The sequence below is a fragment of the Patella vulgata genome, chromosome 9 (assembly GCF_932274485.2).
Source record: "Patella vulgata chromosome 9, xgPatVulg1.2, whole genome shotgun sequence".
Classification (NCBI taxonomy): Eukaryota; Metazoa; Mollusca; class Gastropoda; family Patellidae; genus Patella; species Patella vulgata.
In genome coordinates, this window is record NC_065887.2 from 11,009,202 (window position 1) to 11,031,645 (window position 22,444).

At 37.2% G+C, this 22,444-nt stretch overlaps 1 protein-coding gene across 2 annotated transcripts in view; it reads right to left on the minus strand.

The window, feature by feature from the left end:
* Window positions 1–22,444, minus strand: part of LOC126831858 (calcitonin receptor) — a 186,889-nt gene that overhangs the window by 109,142 nt on the left and 55,303 nt on the right. Inside the window, exons 1-2 of one of the 2 annotated variants that reach the window (XM_050562494.2) lie at window positions 14,651–14,907; window positions 14,446–14,560 (exon numbers count right to left, since the gene is read on the minus strand). The gene's annotated coding sequence lies outside the window, so the exon portion shown is untranslated. Of the gene's footprint in view, window positions 1–14,445; window positions 14,561–14,650; window positions 14,908–22,444 lie in introns of those variants that run through there. The other variant, XM_050562495.1, reaches the window with a different exon arrangement.

The following is a 22,444-nucleotide window of genomic DNA, read 5'->3' on the forward strand; positions in this document are numbered from 1 at the left end:
GGTATACACCATATAGTGTGATGTGAGAGGAATTTTACTCTGAGCGATGCGCAACGGCCTATTTTAATAACGTATTCTCCAACTTCTAGGTACGTTTCTTTAATTTCACCAGAGAAGTTATAAGATATGTAGTGATGGGTATCTGGTATGGAGTTGTGTATGGTTAATGTTTCTAGAACATGCGACATCACTTCTGTTTGGGGAATCAACATAGCATGCATTTTTACCTGTATTGTTGCATATCATTCAACAGGCTGCAGGCATTTCTTATAATAAATCGAGCCGTCATTCAAAAATGCATTATGCAAGAGCTAAATCTAAGTCTTTCTTTAGGCCTTAAATTTTATATTACTTGACAAGACCATAATCAACCCTCGATGACATCGGACGCCCGAGATTGTCAACGGATTTAAACACAATTGGCGGTTAATGATTTAATTTAAAAATGGATAATCGAGACTTTGTTTTCTATGGTAATAACTAACGTCGCTTAGAATGGAGTAATTTGTCTTGAATTTTCAAGATAACCCTTTTCATTATTTATTTGTTAACTATTATAGCGAGACCTGTAAGCTCTTTATCTAAATCTTGCATAATACATCTTAAAGCTCGGCGGTGTTACAGTATGCGCTTTTAGAGTAGGGCCAATCAAAAGATTTCACAATCTGGTTAAAACACAGATCCTATTTCGTTTCGTTTTTATAGTTCAAAATTTCGTTTTACTTGTCTTTACTACACTTGGATCTGGAAGAGTTGTTGTTATTTAACTCGTGTTCTGAATGGTGTCAGGGATAAGCCAATGAAACGATCTGTTACGGCGAGCTTTAGGCGTGTTTTTCACGGAACTGTGGGTAATCCACTAGTAACATCAATGCTTATTGGTTAATCAAATGTCTGACGTCATAGGGTCATAAGTCGGTATTTTGACCCCTGACGTGACCTATCGCTATAACTTGTCAGATCGTCATGTAGTGTAGGCCATCGAAAGTATAAAAAAACGAAACGAAATGTAGATCTGTGTTTTAATCAGATTGAAGATTTCAGAGAATATTAGAGGCGACTCTGGCTTGTATTCACTACATAGCGACGGCAGATCTGCAGTGGATCTCGGATATTGACATATTTTCAATCTATCACATTATTACGAAATAGAACCATTTTTGAACTACTATTCTTTTCAGGGATTCCACTTCTACTATAATATGGTGGTTTGAAAGGGATTAACAATTACTCAGATGACGGTCTCGGACTTTTCTTTACGCGAATCAAGCCAATTGGTTATATTTTCCCGTTCCATTGATGTCCAGAACACTAAAATCTCCTAATGGAGTGTAAAATCAATTATGTAAATGTAATTTTACTGTTGGAGAGTCCAAAGAGATATGACATCATATTTTAAGTATCTCGGAAACATTAGCAGTGTACAAAAAAATCATTTTGTGCATTTGATATCTTATTTTTCATTTTTTTTATGGGACTAATGGAGCAGATTATAACTACGTTATTTAAATTCTCAAAGTGCTCTATTTATCATCCTCGAAAACTGCATTTATAATAGATGGGTAAACTGAATAAAAACATTAAAATCACAGTTTCTTAAAAAAAAACAAACAAACTCCTGCAATTTTAATAGGCTACAGTGGGTTTTAATCACTTAGTCACAATTTTGCCATCATCGGTCGTGAATTCAACTGATACGCATATCCTTAAAAGATTACATTTTTTTGGCGTCATCAGTTTGTGTGTTCTAACTTTTCCAACTGTGAAGATCACCATCTGATTCTCCGCACAAATTGTACACGTTTCTCCTTTTTAGATTAACGGTTGTTGGTGATAAAATCAAACTTAACTTTCAGTTTATTCATAAGATATAAAAAAATTACAGAAAATTACATTTCAGAAGTGTAGGTCCGTTGAGTACCGAATATTAAATTTTGTGCAGCGTCGTATCCTTTTATTAATGTAATAAAGACTTTATTTGATCGTTATAGAACTTGGCTCGTTTTTTTATCATTCCAACATCTAATGGTAATTCGCTTAACATCGAATCCCGGTTAATTTTACTTTCCCATCTTAACAATTACGCAGATTTGATTACCTCATATTATTAAGTACAGTTATATCAATTGTTAAAATTGGGGAAGAGTTGCAGCGAGAAGAATGATCAGATAATATCATTGTTGGTGTACGGAAAACATCTTAAAGGTCAGTCAGTAGAAAAGGAAGGGTAGCGGGGCAATTGTGCCGTGCTTTGGGGTCAGGGGCATTTGCACCCATAGCCCCACCTTTCAGGCGCCCCTGAACCAAACTGGCAGATTTATCTCTTACATAATGCATATATAATGGGTGTCCACGGTGGTTAAGTGGGCAAGACGCTGGCTCGCTAGCCTGGAGGTCGGGTGTTCGATCCCTGCATTGGCAGAGAAAGTTAATCCAGTTTATTCGGCATGGTTCCCCCTTATTAGTGATGCAGGTGTTGGGGGGGGGGGAGGGTCTGACAAGAACAGCTATCTAGTGGTTCGGATGGGACGAAAAACCGAGGTCCCGTGTACACATTGGCGTGCACGTAACAGATCCCTTGACAGTTGGAATTCGATATAATAGTAGGCCGTAGTGCCGCTGTCCGGGCAAAATTGCCCTCATAGAACATTGCATAGCGTATATTATACCCGTCGTCATTAGTCCAGTAGGAGCAGAACAGTGGGACGTTAAACCACATTTTATTTCATTTCATTTTCTTCTAATACAGTAAGTAAACAGAAAAAAAACACACATATAATCAAACAATTGTAATTCCCATATTGCTGGGGGCTTAATAAATATTTGATATAACCGGCTGCATGCGTGGCATGTTGATACATATTTTATAGATTAATATTCCCTTAAAAACAACCGTTGTCAACAGGATAACCTTGCTCAGAATAAAGTAATTTGAGTGACATTTGCAATACATTAGTTCGTCATTATTTATTTTTAAACTTATACCAAGAACGACCAACTCTTTACCTAAATCTTATCTAAAGTAAGTTTGTGTTATATATGTGAGACGAATGCGGAAAAGTAGCAATATTACGCAACCGCCACTTTATTAATGATGCCATCCCTATAAACAAAAATGGCAAACCCCGCTGTCCGAGTACATGTATACTGGGAGTCGCTGTAGCTCAGTGACTAAGGCGCGGAAATGACATATACCGGCGATTACCGTGAAACTTTCATCTGGAATTTGAATTTTGTTCTCTTTCTGTCATGAACCGCGCCCCTCCCCCTAAACCGCGGGGCCCAGGGCCTGGCCCCATCACACCCATGCCTAAGCGGAGCTTTGGGTGCGGACCGAGAAAGGTCAGAGTGGTTTACCCTCATATTCCTGAAGCAATGACCCGAGAAAACCCTCTCTGGGATTAGCTCTAATCAAACGAAACACTGAGGGGAGTATGTTTACTGGGCCTGAAAAAGAACAATGCCGAGCCGTATGTCCGTCTTTCTTGTGAAATCATTGCATCTCAAGGTAGCTGACGTCACGCTTTGTTTTTCGCCAATAATAGTGTGGCCGAATGGTTTAACACGTGCGATTTAGATCACACGGTCTGTCATTGAGTAAAGTGCCGTTGTTTCGACCCCCGCTTGTACGTGACATGTACGTGTCCATTCAACATTTCTCTCTAAACACATTGTATGGTGTAAGCCCGTCTTCACTATCCCAGTCGGCGCACAACAGTAGGACGTTACATCCCATTTCATTTTGCTAGAAGTAGTGAAATATGTCGTACAAAACGACAGGGTATCCCTACTTCTTAAGATCATCTGATAAACTTCTCTTTCGAGGATTTCTAAGAATCTGATAAAACAATATACCCAATATTCATATACTGCAAAATTATACAGTTCTATTTAATTTAGCATTTAAAGGATATACTACCGACTCAGTTAAAAAATTACGGCAAAATTGATCAAGAATATAACCATACTGCATTCTGCACACATAGATCAATCTACTTCATACTCTGTCCTGAATGGCCGCCATTGTTTGGTAAGGCGGTTCTACTCTTTTTCACATTTGGCACACAACAAAGAGTAAATAAGCCTTTTCAATTCCATTAAATGGAAGCAGAATAAATACTTCTCAAAATTCTCAAAGTATACTGAGTGTTTTCGACTAAAATCGTCGACTTAGGACTTAAAATAGCGGTAAACTAAGCTTAGTATCTGTTCTTAAGCGGAGGTAACTTTAGACAGCCAGCCTAAGTTAATATGGGGGGGTTGGATGGCTGAATGGCTGAATGGTTAGCGTGCGCGCGCTGTATCATAAAGTCTGTCATTGAGTCGACTGGCGTGGTTTCGAATCCCCGGTTGTACGTGACAAGGAGTAGGGTCGCCTGTCCAACCTCGTGGGTTTTCTCCGGGTCCTCCGGTTTCCTCCCACTGCTAAAGACCCCTACGCGCAAGCGAATTATTGAAATAAAATTAAACCATATGTTAGTCCCGAAATGACCTAGTTTGTGTCGAGTGGACGTTAAACCCCATTTCTCTCTCTCTCCTAAGTTAGTATGACTGTAGTGTACACGTTTCGTATGAAGACATTACGTCATAAGCGTCGTTGACGTAATACTTCGTTTATCGCCTATTTTATTTGATTTGTTAAATATTTACATTGCTGTAGTTGAGTGATGAGGACTCCAATAAATGTGTTGTTTTACACTCATATGAAATATTAAATATACAATATACATTATTATGGTTTTATTCAGAATAAAAGGAATCGATTCTATTTCAGGAGCATAATTGTTTATTCTGCTGGTGTGCTGAAAAGTTGAAAAGTCTGAATGATTAATTATATGCCAGATCGAATTGATAACAGCATGTTTTAACAGGTAAGCTAGATCACTATCAAAATAATTTGATGGCCCTTTTTTTCTCATTTTATTGGATTTAAAGGACCTAAGTCTCTAACCCAATATTTCATAATGTTCGAAATTAATGATCAATTTCAATCATTGTTGATGTTGTTATCTTGCCGTGACAATAGGATCCTAATATCCAATATTTAAGACACAATTAACATTTTATAATCAGTACACCTGTCGTTTACTCTATAGTTCCGGGTGCCATTTGTAACGAACAAATAAAACATATCCTACAACACAATGTGGAAGTAATTAGTAAAGGCTAATTCACAAATGACAAAATAATAATTTAAAAATGTGTAGAATGCACTAAGCAGGCGTAAAGGACTGCCGTTCAATTTGAACTGTTCACGTATTTCACCGAACATAATTAATTAGAAATTACAATATTTTTTTCAAAATTTGAATATAAATCACTTTACATACATTCATATTACATTAATATGTGCTTTAAAAACCATTTTAGTCTATTTCAAGGTTCCAAAAATAGAGCCATACACCCTTTAATAAACATATATATCAAACAAGAGACCCGAGGGCCTTAATCACCAATCGCGTAGAAGACGTAAATCCCTGTGGTCATTTTGTTTCCATCTTTGTAATTCAATTAAAACTAAATTGTTTATTTAAAATAACTTACAAAGTAAAGCGAGAGCCCTTCCAATGGAAACAATGCTTACCGTCGACATTCTGTCAATAGGGATTTCTCTCCGCGAAATTGAGCTTTGAACCTCTTAGAGTTCCCATTTGATAACCGATGCTAGACTATGACCGATTCAAGGAATCGCCATTTTGACAGATCGTGTAATTTGCCAAATCCGATGTGCTATTTCGATAAATAATTTTCGTTTTAAAAGATTAAATGAATGTCTATTAATGTTAGTTTTATTTTTTTTTTTACTTCACCGTAAGACCGCTGAAGATAGAATCAACAGTATCCCAAATACGGACCTAAACATAGAGACTAATGAACACATATACCTTCCGAAACAAATCAATCAGTTCTCACTTTCTTGTTTTAGCGCTGGTCGTATTCTGTTTTATTATACACATCCTTGGTTCTAGAAGTTGCTGGTTCCAACCAAATAGCTGGCGGCGAGAGGGAAATGAAATGAAATGAAATGAAACTGGGCTAATAAAGACGGGCATACGCCATACAGTGTGCTATGAGGGAAATTTTGCCCGGGCAGCGGCGCTACGGCCTACTCTTATATCGAATTCCAACTGCCAAGGGATTTTTTACGTGCACGCCAATGTGTAAACGGGACCTCGGTTTTTCGTCCCATCCGAACGACTAGACAGCTTTCCTTGTCAGCCCCTCCGTCCTGCATCACTGACAAGGGAGAACTTTCTCGGCCAATGCTGGGATCGAACACCCGACCTCCAGGCTAGCGAGCTAGCGTCTTACCCACTTAGCCACGTGATCCCCCGGCGAGAGGGAGGTGGGTGGCGAATTGTCAACGCGTGCGCGCTATATCATAAGGTCTATTATTGAATCAAGTAGTTTCGATTCCGCGCTTGTGCGTGACAAGGAGTACGGTCGCATGTCCAACCTCGTGGGTTTTCTCCGGGTCCCCCGATAGCCTCCCACAGCTAAAGACCCCTGCGCACAAGCGCATTATTGAAATAAAATTATCGAAATATAAGCGAAATATTGAAATATAATTGAACCATATGTCATGCATCAATGAAATTGAATCACAATGTGGTTCTGTTAATTTATTATAAAAATTGACGTCAAGCAGGCTGTTTGATTTCTATCTTTAAAAAGCTCAGTGTGTAAGTATTCTTACGTAATATAGAGACGATGATGGCATCGTGCATTGTCAACTGTCAGATTTCCTTAACTGGAGCCTGACAAACACCCATCTTGCAAAAATGTCTGGATCCCCACCTGATTTTGTTTCGAGTGGCCGTTAAACACCATTACTCCACCCACAGCTAAAGGCCCTTACGCGCAAGCGAATTATTGAACCATGTGTTAGCCCCGAAATGTCGAGTGCACATCTTCGAAGATACCAGAGAAATACAATTACCATCTATTGGGAACAGAATAAAGTATATCGTCCTGTATTGAAGCCGTGACGGACACCATGTTATCTAGTGAAATGCCAGTGACATGTTAGTAATGAACAAGACATGAAAACAAAACATATCATGACAAGGCCAGATGACAGGTCAGTCGAGACTTAAATGGCTGCCGGTTTCCTCAATGAGATACGCTAAGCCATTTAATTATTTCCCCACGTTACAATTAGAGCAAAGTGAAAGAATACGATACGTCTTTTGTGCTGCACAACAGCTTGTACCAGAAGACAATCGGGCAAGCAAAGGTCAAGACACCTATTTTATGATTACTCTATTAATTATAACAATGGTCGGAGTTCTGGTTAACAAGGTCAACGATCTCTACTCTGTAATAAACAACTATTAGGATCGAGAATTAAATGGGGTTTAACGTCCTACTTTTCTGCACCGACTGGGCTATTGAAGACAGATGTACGCCATGGAGTATGCTATGATGAGGGTGCATTTTACCCGGACAGCGACACTACGGTCTACTCTTACTTTGAATTCTAACTGTCAAGATTTTTTTTTAATATACGTCCACGCCAATGTGTACAAAGGACCTCGGTTTTTCGTCCCATCCGAACGACTAGACAGTCCTCGCCAGACCCCCCGTACTGCATCACTGACAAGGGGAAACCAAGCGGGGCAAATACAGAGGAACGAACCTGGTTAGTGAGCAAGGGCTTTATTCACTATGCCACCGTTATCTGCGATTTACTTTGAGGCCTACGTTTAACAATTTTCCGTTTCGCTATTTCTTCTTTATTTAACATAAACATATACCAGTACTTTTATATTCATACGGAAATGGCGATCAAAATCCACACACTTTTACCATTAGAGCTTTACATTGTAAAAATACATTATTACAATTATTACAATAGAGGCTAAGAGAACCTGTTGTACAATTAACACATTTATTAGCGGTTAGTATTACAATAGGGGTTGTTTTCCGCGTTATGCAACTCTACCGGGGGTTGGATGGCCGAATGGTTAGCGCGGATCATAAGGTCTGTCATTGAGTCAACTGGCGTGGTTTCAACTCCCCGGTTGTACGTGGCAAGGAGTAGGGTCGCCTGTCCAACCTCGTGGGTTTTCTCCGGGTCCTCCGGTTTCCCCACACCGCTAAAGACCCTCACGCGCAAGCGAATTATTGAAATAAAACTGAACCGTATGTTAGTCCCGAAATTACCTAGTTGTTTGTGTCGAGCCAGTTGACTCAATCACAGGCCTTATGATACAGCGCACGCGTACTAACCATTCGGCCATCCCCCCCCCTTACCAACATACAACATACCGCGTTATACAGCTTTAATATCAACGATTCTGTTCATCAGTATATCGTTACGATAACAGTGTTTTATAACCAACTAAAGTCCCATGATTGACGCTTATCCCACCATAATCCTTCCTCTAGTGACCATAGTTCAAGTATAAAATAAACAGATATCAATGTTTTATATTTTATATTAAAGTATTTTGGGAATAACATTGTATACTTAATTCTAACATCATTAGAAACAACAAGGATGGCATAACGTCGAAGGCAGGTGTTTAGACGTACGGTTATTATAATTTTATTGTGCATTTTGTTTTTAAATTTATCACACTGCCATTTAGTTTATACATGTATTACGATTATTTTATGATACTTTCGTCTTATTTTATCTTACGGTTATTTTAATTTTATCTTAATTTTTTTAAAACATTATCGTAATTTTTTCAAAAATTTATCATACATTTTAAAAATAAAATTTTATCGTATTTTTAAAAAGAAATTATCGTATTTTTAAAATAATTATCGTTTTATCATTTTATCTTACGTCTATTTTGTTTTATTTTCGGTCGTATTTGGGAACATGTTGCCCTAACGGCGGTGTTTGCACAACTCCTGACCCACAACTTTGCTTGTCTTTTCTGAAAGTCGAGTCAATCAGCCTTGTCAACTTTAAAATGATTATAGCGATGGAGATAATGGACACGTTTGTACGTATAAACAATTGTAAACCGATATATTACTAGATCAAAATACCTTTTAACGGAAAATAATTAAACATTCTATTTGATGGCCTTTATTTAGAAACATTGGCGATATAAGTATTGACTTGAACTGTTATGTATATATAAAACATGAGATTGCTGTTAGACAATTACACTCATCGGCTTCCATTCTATTGCCACACAGTAGACGTCATATTTCGCTAATAAAAAGGAGAGAGAGAGAGAGAGGGAGCTTGTGCATAGGGGTCTTAAAATTTAGACGTGAGAGAGAAAACGTTAGCGCCAAGAGAACACTCAAGAGGTTGGATAGGCGAACGTTCTCCTTGTCACGCACAAGCGGGGCAATTGCCTGGACAGCGGCGCCTCGGCTTACCTTTACTTCGAATTCCAACTGATACGGGATGTCGGTTTTTCGTCCTAGCCAAATGACTAGACAGCCCTTACCAGGTCCTCCGCCCTGCACCATTGACAAGGGGAAATCGCACTGGAAAATACCCAGGACCTTTCTCGGCCAACAGCCGGAGCGAATCCGAGAACGCCTCTTTAGCGAGTCAGCGTCTAACTCACTGAGCCACCACGGCTCTCTTATGTTTATATACAAGTAGCGACAAGCGTCACGTACGAGGTAAGATACGAACATCCGATTTAGAACATCTGATCACACTTATGATTTACCTGGACAGACAACAATATCACTTGTCATGCCCCGTAGGTTCTAGAAGACAATATATATATTTTTACGGAAACAAATATTATTAATAACTAAAAAGCAATAAAGATAGAAACCGGAACCGAAAATCGATGGCCGATTACCGATATTTGTTATTAGTTTCATTAAGTACGCTTGAATTGAGAGACCGCTTGGACATAAAAATACTATTATCTCTTTCATACATCCGCCAACGTGGACATAAAGATTCTGCTTTAATACCCATCTGGGAAAATAGAAATTTTCCAGTCCCCACATGACATACAAAGAAGACGTTTCAAATATAAAAATCATTTCTTCCGACAAAAGTGTATACATACGCATCCATCGTGGGAATACACTTCCCGAGAATTTCTATATAAATTTACCAATGATTAGATAATGGGGAGTTTAAATATTCTAAATACACGTACATGTATTATGTATCTTAATTGAACTCGTTAATTACAGATTTTATACTGGCCCCGAGTTCACAAAACATTTTCAGACTTATGTTACGAATTTACTGAACTTTCAATCATGATTATGAGAAATATCCTTGATCAAGAAACACAAAACTTTGCACATAGTTTCTTATTGGCGTATTTCATACATTAAAACAATAAAAAAAATTTATAAGGGGTCATATTTTAGTTAACATAAGGTGAACAATTTTGAGTAAATTCTTAACTTAAAGTAGCTAAGTCTCTAACTCAATATCATCCAAAATCTTCGACATTGAAAACACGAATTATTTGTCGGTTTAAATCAACACTGATGTTGTGATCTTGCTGGGAAAAGATAGTCTTCTGATATCCAATATTAAAGACAAAATAAACATTTTACAATTGGTACACGAACCGTGTACCATAATGCGTTTCAGCGCTATTTGTAATAAGGGACTCGAAAAACGACGCTAGGCATATTCCACAAGTCATGTCAAACGGTGACGCTATATTCTTATCTGGAGAGCATGCGCAATAAATACTATCGGCGTAGACTGGAACAACCAGACGATAGAGATTGCCATTCGATTGAGACTTCTGGCGTATTTCGTCGAACCGAACTGATTAGAAATTACAGTAAAAACAGAAACGATTGAATGTAAATCAATTTATATACATTCATATTACATTATTGTATGCGTTGCGACCCATTTGTGTCAATTTCTATGTCCTAAATATTAGCGATTTAGCTCCTTTAAGTTAACAATTTACTCAATTTTCAATCACTGCTTATGAGAAATATCTTTGATCAAAAAACACAAAACTTTGCCGGCTTCGGTTTTTCTTTTTCTCGGGTTATTTTCTTCAGTCTTTCTTTCCCCAGCACAACCTCAGTCTCGTGCTTTATCCTACGCGTCTTAACTTTATGACATAGAAATGAAACGGGGGTTAACGTCCTATTGTTCTGCATAAAGGTATAATGATGCCGGTCTATAATAATACCGTCTGTTGACGAGGAATATAACATATGTGCACCATTATTTTAGAATAATTAATCGCAGGGCCTCCAGAATCTCGGGAAGAGAGATTGATCTGACGTCAAATTTTGCCAGCTTGTAAAGATCGACAATCTAGATACAGTACTTGCACCGTATAGGATTTACAAGCATGGTCCTGTTGAACTAAATCAAATTCGTTTAATTATAGTATGGCACTGACGGGATAATATGAAAAGAAATGGGGTATAGCGTATTACTTTTCTGCACCGAAGACGGACATACACCATAAATTAAGTTATGGTCGAAATTTTCCCCAGATATCGGCGCTACGGCCTACTCTTATTTCGAATTCCAACTGTCAAAGGTTCTTTACGTGTACGCCAATGTGTACACGGGACCTCGGTTTTTTCTGTCCCATCCGAACGACTAGACACTGTCCTTGCCAGAATCTCCATCCTGCACCACTCGCCAGGGTGAAGCACCCCGAGGCCACTGAGCCAGCGATTTACTCACTGGCCCACTGAGCCACTTCGGTTCCCACAGGGAGATATAAGATCATATACATTATATATTAAAGATACATTATGGGAGATAAGATAAAGAGATGGCAGGTCTCGCTATAATAGTTTTTAAAAAAACTAGTTAGTGTAAAGGTAATTTGCTGAAAACTTCAGTCAAATTGATCCACCATTAGCCGAGAAAGAAGCTCGTGAAATTTTGGCATAGTCTCGGTCATCATTACTAAAATCATTAATATAAACAGCAAGTCTCGATTATCCACTTTTTTTGATTTAATTATCAACGGCCGTTAGCGGCATATAGGAATCTAATCCAGCCAACATCGAAGGCTAGCCTTGACATCGAGAGTTTATTATTGTCTGGATAAGTTAATTAATGTCTAATTGATAATTTAGATAACATTTCATGCCTAAAGAAAGACTTGTAATAAGCAGATTTTGCTCTTGCATAATGCATGTTTAATAATTAATAACATCAGTTGATATAAACGCTGTACATCGTTTATTATTCATTCATTTAGACAATAGTCTAATCTACTATCGTCACGACTCTATAAGGAAACTTATAATTATTATATGTATCACATAAATTCGCCATGTAGAATAAACGTATGGATTTTTAGAAGGCAACTCTGGTGCAAGTCGAGTATGTAATTTTGTCATAATAATAATAGGTTAAACTTTTAAATAGTATATCATTTCTTTACATTATTAAAGAATCGATAAAATAGTGCAGCTATTCAAATGTTATCCTCCGATCTCAGGGAGCTGAATAATCTGATATAATAGAAACATCTAGATAGATATTCATTCCATTCATTTAGGTAGATATATATCTGGACCAATAAAAAACATTATAATATTCTAGAGAAACAGTCACTTATTTGCACGGGTTTATATATAGAGAGAAATGGGGTTTAACGTCCATTCGACACAAACTAGGTCATTTCGGGACTAACATACGGTTTAATTTTATTCCAAGGGGTCTTTAGCAGTGGGGGAAACCGGGGAGCCCGGAGAAAAGCCTCGAGGTTGGACATGCGACCCTACTCTTTGTCACGTAAAATCGGGGAATCGAAACCACGCCACAAACTTTTTTCCCCACCCAATCATGGTACTGTTATAGTGTGTCTTTCTATATATTTTATTACTATTTAATTTTAGTCAAAATAGCAATTGACCAATGTCCGAATTGATATCTCACTAATCTTTCAAGCCTTTTAACTGTTTGGGTTTATACTTAATATAACGTAATTATAGTTAACACGCGTTCTTGGTATGTCGATATCTTCTGTATTTAAACATCTGTTTCTTGTTTACAATTTAACATCTCTGATCAAATATTATTACTAATTATTTTAATCCCAAGCTTGTATATATTCTACTGTAACTTTAGTCTGGTGACCGGCTCGCCCTAGCGATACCTATCTCTTTATTGTGACCGTTAGCCAGTTTGAGACACTCGTTTATTAAAAGTACAATTTTAACTATTTATCCGAGTTTTCGTCGTTAGTGTTGGAATAAGCTACAACCCCTAGAAAACAGCACTTCGGCAATACAAACAAGAACGTTCTAACCTTATATTGAAACATATTGAATTCAATTACAAATGTAACTCCTGGTTTATGGTTTATAATCATGGTGCAAATTGTCTGTCTGCTTGTCAACTACAAGACAATTCAAAATCTCTCAAGACAATGCTGAACGAATTTGATAAGCCATCACCGTAGAGCATATTGCCTGTCATCTATGCAAGTAATAGGATTTTGTCTAATGTGAGATGAAATGACTTAGCTAGCATGCAGTGGACGTTAATCGTCATTTCTATTAGTATATATATATAATAGTGAGTAAGACGCTGGCTCGCTAGCCTGGCGGTCGCGAGTTCGGCCCCGATGCTGGCCGTGATGCAAGACGGAGAGTCTGGCAAGGACAGCTGTCTAGTCGTTCCGATGGGACGAAAAATCTAGGTTCCGTATACACATTGGCGGGCAAGTAAAAGATCCATTGGCAGTTGGAATTCTATATAAAAGTAGGCCGAAGCGCAAGCTACTCCACAAGTAGTAGTATAGGGCGTCCCAGAATCTAGTATTTAATATGACCGTTTAGTAATACACAAGTACGAAAAACAAATAGTTGGCCACACTTGAACTAAACAAACCAGGGGCAATATGGGGAGGATATCCAAGGAGGAGCAAGCCCAAACTGCTTAAAACCTAAAACTACGAAACACAACTTAGTTAGTAGTCACACGTGAACTCCTCAAACCATAAGCAGTACAGGGCCCACAAAAAGTAAACACACCATGCTTCGTCACTACTTCAGTCTATCTGAAACATTGGATTTCAGTAGTAGAAACTACTGGATAAATGATAGCACGGGTATCAGAAGCTACCAAAACATTATAAGTGAGAGAGAGAGAGAGAGAGCAGAGAGAGAGACAGAGAGAGAAGAGAGAGAGAGAGAGAGGGAACCGGAGGACCCACAGAAAACCCAAAAGGTTGGACAGGCGATCCCACTCCTTGGCACGTACAACCGGTATATGTGGAATAACGTCTAACCCTTTTGAGTCCATGTCCTTTGATCTTGTTGTTGTCATGTATGGTTTCAGTGTTGTTATAATTTTTTTCTGTATATATATTTGCCTCAGATTTTTTTTTTACTATATCAGCTTGATAACGTTAAGAGAATACTCTTCGAAACGTCCCCCAAATAAATAATTAACTATTTTTCCATAAGTATGTGTTATTGGGTATTAGTCTAACATTAATTTGTTGATAACTAAACTAAAACATATTTCAAAGAAGAAGAAGGTCTTACCTTAAATATATAAATATCAAACGGTCTTTAAAGCAATTAATATCCAATAAACTCAATATTTAAATCTGGCAGGTAAACTCGTGGCATATGCAGAAAAGTAAATGTTTTTCTTTCTCTGAAAAATCAAGGAAAGTGATTTACGAACAACCCTTATCTAATATTTAATAGAAATAATTTGAATATTTATAAAACAGAATAAACTTACGTGTCAAATGGAAATAATGAAAATCCAAACTTTCGTTTAAACTAAGGAGCTAAACTCATCAAATTGTCTTGCGAAAGTCAAGCTACTTCACTAAATGCTAGCAAAGTACGTTATATTCGTCATAATCTCGAATTATATAGTCTTTTAAAAAAAATATGACAAAAGTTATGTGAAGTCATAAAGTTATAAAACAAATTTTCAAAAGTTCAGTAATACACCACCGCGCTTTCAATTGACTCTGAGCTTCAGCTATAAACACACTAACTTTTTTACTGTCGATCAAAGAAGCCACAAAGACGAAAATGTTCTCGACTTAGCTGTCATAGCCGTAGATTTCACCCATTATTTTAATAAATCCAATAACACGATCGGAGTAGCGGCGAATAGAAATAATTCCATTGGAAGAGGCTTGTTGACAAATCCAATGACAGCGTGTTTACCGCACGACCAAAGTAGCGTTGCTCGATTATTTTCTTCGTGCTATGATACAAGCCGCTAACACCAGTACAGGCACGATTGGCGGTTAGCTCTGTATGTGTATATGTATCAATGCAAGACAGGCAGTGGTGATCTTTACGCAAACCATTTAAACAGTCCGCGAGAGAGAGAGAGGGAGAGAGAGAGAGCCCACTAGACTCAAACTGGAACATGTCGGGATTAACATATGATTCAATTATATTTCAATAATTCGCTTGTGCATAGGGGTCTTAAACAGTGTGTGTGGAAGTGGGCAGGGGACCCGTAGAAGACCCGCGAGGTTGGACAGGCAACCTCACTCCCTGTCGAAACCACACCACTTGGCTTAATGACAGACAGTATGATTTAACTGGCATGCATTAAATCATTCGTCCGTTCATTCCCCCTTTGAACAGACCGATGGCGATTAAATATATTGTTTTTTTTCCACAACTAGTCTTTGGGCTTTACAATAAAAGTAATAAGCTAATCGTAAAGATATTCACGGTAATAGCGATCTGATTAAAACACAGATCCTATTTCGTTTCGTTTTTTATAGTTCAAAATTTCGTTTTACTTGTCTTTACTACATTAGGATCTGGAAGAGTTGTTATAGAATAGGCGTTCTTATTGATGTGAGGAATAAGCCAATGAAACGGTCTTTTACGGCGAGCTTTAGGCGTGTTTTGCATGGAACTGTGGGTAATCCACTAGTAACGTCAACGCTGCTTGGTTAATCAGATTTCTGACGTCATAGGATCAACAGCCGCTCGTATGACCTCTGACGCGACCTATCGCTACAACTGGTCAGATCTTCATGTAGTGTAGGCCATCGAAAGTATTAAAAAAACCGAAACGAAATATAGATCTGTATTTTAATCAGATTGAGGTAATAGATTAAAGGGGCGTTCCGCGTTCGGTAAGATTAGATAAAGAACTGACAGTTCTCGCTATGAAAATGGAAAATAGATAATGAAAAGGGAAGATATTTAAAATTTCAGTCAAATTACTTCACTCTGAGCCTAGTTGCCGGCGATACAATTATAGGCTAGCCTTGATTGTCATTACTACCGTTGTTACGATAATAAACAAAGTCTCGATTATCCATGTTTAGGGGAACCGTGTCGACTACAAAACGTATTTAAATCTACGTATATCACAGCCATCCGATGGTATCAAGAGTTGATTATGGTCTTGATAAGTTAATTAATGTCTAATTGATAATTTATATAACATTTAAGGCCCTAAAGAAAGACATGCAATAGGCAGATCTAGCTGTTGTATAATGCATCTTTAAGAGGGAACAATTTAGAGGTTGTATTTTAACGTAATCAGAAAATTGAAATCTATAATATCAGTTCTTGTAATAACAGGCCAAGCTTCAATATCCCGCTAACTCCATTTATTGCATCCTCAATTTTCTGGGAATGAATTACATTACGATATGTTTAATATCGAGCAAGCTGACCGAAAGATTTTAATATATAAATACAATAACACAATATGTTAACTATGGGGACTTAATGAACACAAAAACATAATATGGAACACAATTATTATTTTAATTAAAGCGACATTTCGTTGGGGGGTTCTCTCAACGTTATGAAGCAAATGATGATGAATATAATATACAGAAGGTTTATATACAAAAACAAGTAATAACTAATTAATGTCCGGTCGCTTTAATATACCTTCTAATTTACCGATTCACTTATTTCACTGCCTCACCTCAAAATTGATGACGTGTGTAAGTACTGAGGATTTAAATAGTTAGTAAGAAATTGTATCGGCTGTTCTAGAACGCGCGCGTCTGTATGTGTGTGTGTGGGGGGGGGGGATCATGATTGAGGCAAGTGGCGTGGTTTCGATTTCCCGCTTGAATGTCACAAGGAGTAGGGTCGCCTATCGTACTGGTTCCCCCCAGACCACTAACTGCATGCGGTTTATTGAAATAAAATTGAAACATCCGGAAATTATGATTTGATGCGTAGAATATAAATATTTATAATATATCTTTTTGTGTCTGTCACGTTTTGCAATACTTTGGGCGAAACGCTCTTGTCGGTTCGTGTCGGTGATTAGCAGGACCCTTCAAGTTTGTAAGGGATTAACAATTCCTCACATGATGTTCACAGATTTTAATAAAACATAGCAGATTAAAGCGGCATTAGGTAAGATTACATAAGGAGTTGACAGTTCTAGTTATAATAGTTAAAAACAGATACTGAAAAGAGAATATGCTGAAAATGTCAATGAAATAACTTCACTCTGAGCCTAGATATTAGCGATACAATTTTAGGCTATCCTCGATGGTCATTACTACTGTTATTACGATAATAAACAAAGTCTCGATTATCCATTTGTACGCATCCACCACAAAACGTATTTAAATCTACTAGGAGGGTTAGATGGCAGAATGGTCAGCACGTGCGCACTGTATCATGGGGTCTGTCATTGAGTAGACTGGCGTGGTTTCGATTCCCCCGTTGTACGTGACAAGGAGTAGGTTCGCCTCTCCATCCTCGTCGAATTTCTCCAAGTCCTCCGGTTTCCCTCCCACTGCCAAAGACCCCTACGCACAGGCGAATTATTGAAATAAAATTGAACCATGTGTTAGTCCCGAAATGACCCCATCTCTCTCTCTCTCTCTCTCTCTCTCTCTCTCCCAATCTACTAATCTAGCACAGGCATCCGATGGTATCGAGAGTTGATTATGGTCTTGGTAAGTTAATGTCTAATTAATAGTTTATATAACATTTCAGGCCTAAAGAAAGACCTGCAATAGTCAGATTTAGCTCTTGTATAACGTATGTTTAATAATTTATATCAGATCTGTTCTTGTGTTAAGACAGTGTTATATTTCTTGTTTACGTATAGTTTTAATAAAATGTCAACTGTGACAAATTAATCCATATTTATGTAATTATTAACATAATATATGTAGTCAAACATCTAAATAATTAGACATAAATTAATAAGAATCAGTAGGGATTATAATAATTATAACAATTCTATACCATAATTATAACTGCTGGAAACATCGACCTTTTTATCAACAGAGCTGCGAACTTTATTGTTATTATAGTAGATTTATATAGCGACATTTTCATAAAATGATCAAACGCGCTTTACATTGGCAAATGAAATAAAATGGGGTTTATCGTCCAACTGTCCTGCTCCGAACTGGGCTAATAAAGACAGTCATACGCCATACAGACTACAGTGTGCTATGACAGTGCAGTAAAGACAAGTAAAACGAAACGAAATAGGATCTGTGTTTTAAACAGATTGGATATAGATATACAAAACAATATAATCTATTAGAAGAATCTGTATAAACAGATACAAAACAGTTGTATAAGCAATATCAAACTGTGCTATACTGATATTCCAAACTATTATTTATACCCAGAATGAATTCACAGAAGTAATAATAAACACAGTCTCAACTTCTATAAACATCAATAGAGTCTCAACTTACCTCTATAAACATAAATATAGTCTCAAACATTAATACAGTCTCAAACATCAATACAGTTTCAACTTCTATAAGATCAATACAGTCTCAAACATCAACATTAATACAGTCTCAACTTCTACAAACATCAATATGCAGTCTCAAATTCTATAAACATCAATACAGTCTCAACTTCTATAAACATCAATACAGTCTAAAACATCTATAAACAGCAATACACGTCTCAAATTCTATAAACAAAATTTGAATAAAGCAAATCCCAATACAGTCTCATTTTGTAAAGTGGACAGGGTGTGAAGAGACAGCACAAAAGATGACTTTATAAATGCTTTGTAAAAAAACCAGTTAAAGTCAGACTCGCAATGTTGGTGTATTAAACATAACCGGGACATGGATGATATACTTGCAAGTTTGTAAATAAAAAAGATGCGCATGCTTGAAACTAAAAATATGCTAAATAAAAACCCAACGGCCAAGGCTGGATTGTTCTTAAAAGCTCAACTGCTTTTCAAAATTAGGAACATCACAAAAAATGAACAAACCTATATGACTATTCATGCAACTGAAGCTTTTCATCAGTGGATAACAACTTGGTGTATCTTAAATAACATAAACCCATAATTTATATTCGTGTATGTTTCCTCCTACTGCTCTAAAGATCCCTACGCCCAAGCGAATTGTTGAATTTTTTTTTAACCATGTGTTAGTCCCGAAATGACCTAGTTTGTGTTGAGTGAACGTTAAACCCTCCCTCTCTGCCCCCTCCCACCCCTCTCTCTCTCTCTCTCGTTCGGTCTGTATTTCTTGATAATATAGCATTAAGATTTATGAACCGTCCTTTAACCAATAAATAAACATAAGCTATTAAGTTTAAAAGGTATAATTTACGAACATCACTGCATCAAATAAAAATCAATCGCTGTCTGAATTTAGTTGTAAATGGTCGTTTATGACGTGTCGAGCAACATAAATTAGTTACTTTCTTCTGTCAGATCTTCTTATGAAACTCTGAAAACCCCCGACCTATATCTGTCTGTCTGTCTGTCTGTCTCTCTCTTTAAGCATGAAAGTGTGTGTATAGAGCTCTGAGTCATTTAACAGTAAATTCAGTTGATTGTTTTCAGTAGTTTTATGTGTAATTATTTGGTCAGACGTATCAATTATTCAGTTCATTGGGAACTACTAAATACTAAACCCCTGGAGAAAATTCGACAAGTATATACATATAATATTAGTTTTTTTCTGTTATTAAAATCACTTCTGTTATTGTACAACACATTATTTTGTTCTATATCTGTTAACACGGTGGTTCGCTAAGTATGGCGCTTGGTTAGTTAAACCATGCGGAGGTCCACGATCTGAGATACCTGTGTTATAGGCGGAAGGTTCTCGGGATATCCAGGTCTGGCTAAGAAATGCGTCGATTCGTTCGGATTGAACGAACGCGAGATCTCTTGTATGTCACTGCCAGCACGTTAAAGATCCCACGACGGTTGGAATTCGAAATAAGAGTAGTTCGTAGCGATGCTGTCCGGGCAAAATTTATCTCATAGCACAATGCATGGCGTTTTCTCGTTTCCATTAGCAGAAGCTTGTACATACATTATGCAAGAGCTAAATATGCTTATTGCAAGCCTTTCTTTGGGCCTGAAATGTTGTATAAATAAAGACATTTATTAACATGAAAAGACCATAATCCACAATTATAGTACTATCGGACTTCCTTGTTGTGTTTGTTTTCTTCGTGATCGTAATATATAACACTACACGTTAAATGGTTCCTACAAATGTATTGTTAAGCTGGAATGGCTTCGAAGGTCCCTCGGTCTGAATAAATTATAGCTGCTCGGAATACCTGGGTGAGCTCTGACCAGTCTCGCTCAACACCCTCCTTTATAACCCCCTAATTTCAACACGTCCTAGATTGACCTTGACATTAATTGCCATCCCAAATATGGGATAAAACTCTCCATTTCTCAAGACCAGGAGGGGGGGGGGGACATTACCTTATTTGGTCTACCAACCATAGGTCAATAAACAGATAGAATTTGATAGATATTTTGACAATGGGTAGGATTTTACCATTCATGTTCATCAAGTACGTGTGATTTGACTCTATAGAAAGAGTGAAGCAACAATTTTTCAAAGACCCAATATTGTCTTGAAGACCAAAGTGTTACACCCTCGATGTGTGTCGGATTTTCACTGGATTTGAATACGATTTGCTGTTCAACGCTCATTGATGATTTAATCCAAAAACGGATAACCGAGACTATGTTTAAACGCTAATATCGCGGTTCAGAGAGGAGCAATTTGACTGAAATTTTCAGCATATTCCCTTTACATTATCTAGCTCTTTATGTAATCTTCCATAACGCCCCTTTAATACATCAAACCCAATGTCATTTCTCTGATCACACTGATGGAAGGCGTATTCTTAAAGAACTTGCAGCACTCTTATTAGCATGTTATTTTAAAAACCACAATACAACTTTTCCAGCAACCAACAACGTCACATGTATTTGGATAATCGGACTACAACAAACCAGATCTTTAAAATAGTACATGAATACTTTGATATCACCCAAGTCGTTTCAATTTTTAATTATGTAGCACTTCTTCTTTTTTCTTTTATTATAAATAGTGTATTCAATTGATTTTCTTTGGTCGATAGCAGATCTGTTTATAAAATATATTTCATATTTATATGAGGAGAGTGGTGATATATGCTATGCCTGTTCCCTGGCTCCCTTTTCGTCCATTTGAAATAAAATATTGCTTACACACAAAAAACAATACCAAAATTAGATTTAAAAATAGGTTTAGAAATGCCTATTTATTGGAAATCAATTTACCAGACCACTTTTACCAGAGTTACTTCAACTTAATGAACTTTAATAAACGTATATATTAACGGGATGGTTTGGCAATTCTGTCTCAGATATATTGTTCACCCAATCGAAACAGAAGGTAAGTATAACATCTGCGATAAAAATTCTTCGATTCCCTGGTTGTATGTGGTAAGGAGTAGGGTCGTCTGTACAACCTCGTGGGTTTTCTCCTCGTCCTCCGGTTTCCTCCCACTGCTAAATAAAATGAAACCATCTGTTAATCCCGAAATTACCTAGTTTTTGTCGAGTGGACGTTAAACCCCAATCTTTGCTGTTTCCCGATCTTTAAAAAAAATACCCCACCTATATCTATAATATCTTTGATAAAGGTACAAAGTCCGGAGAGTTTTTCTCTCAGTGGCCCAGAAGGGTACTAGTTTCTGTTGTTGTTTTGTTAGTAACGGTAAAGCAGTCAGTACAATGCTGTGATATTAGAGTTGTTTGGATCGAGGTGAATACAAAAAAAACAACCCAGTTATGGATTTATTGAGTGTTCTACATAATTCTCTGGCTAAATTCTCAGCAAGTAAGATATCAACGTTTCCACACAGAGTCGATGTTCTATTCCTAGATGATGGATTTCTAAGAAGACGGTTGTATAGCCCAATTAAGTAACCGACAAAACCCGGGTCCATTCACTTGATTTGATATTTGTTGTTCATTGCTTGTGTTAAAGTACACATTTACTATACATGTAATTACTTATCTAAATTGACTTAATTGCTTCAAGGTGGCTAAGTTCATCTTCACTCCGAACCTATAACAAAACACGAGTCCATTCACTTGATTTGATATTTGTTGTTCAATATTTGTGTTATAATTCCTTATCTAAATTGATTAATTGCTTCAAGGTGGCTAAGTTCATCTTCACTCCATACGCCATACAGTGTGCTATGAGGAAAATTTAGCCCGGACAGCGGCACTACGGGCTACTCTAATATCGAATTCCAACTATCAAGGGATCTTTTA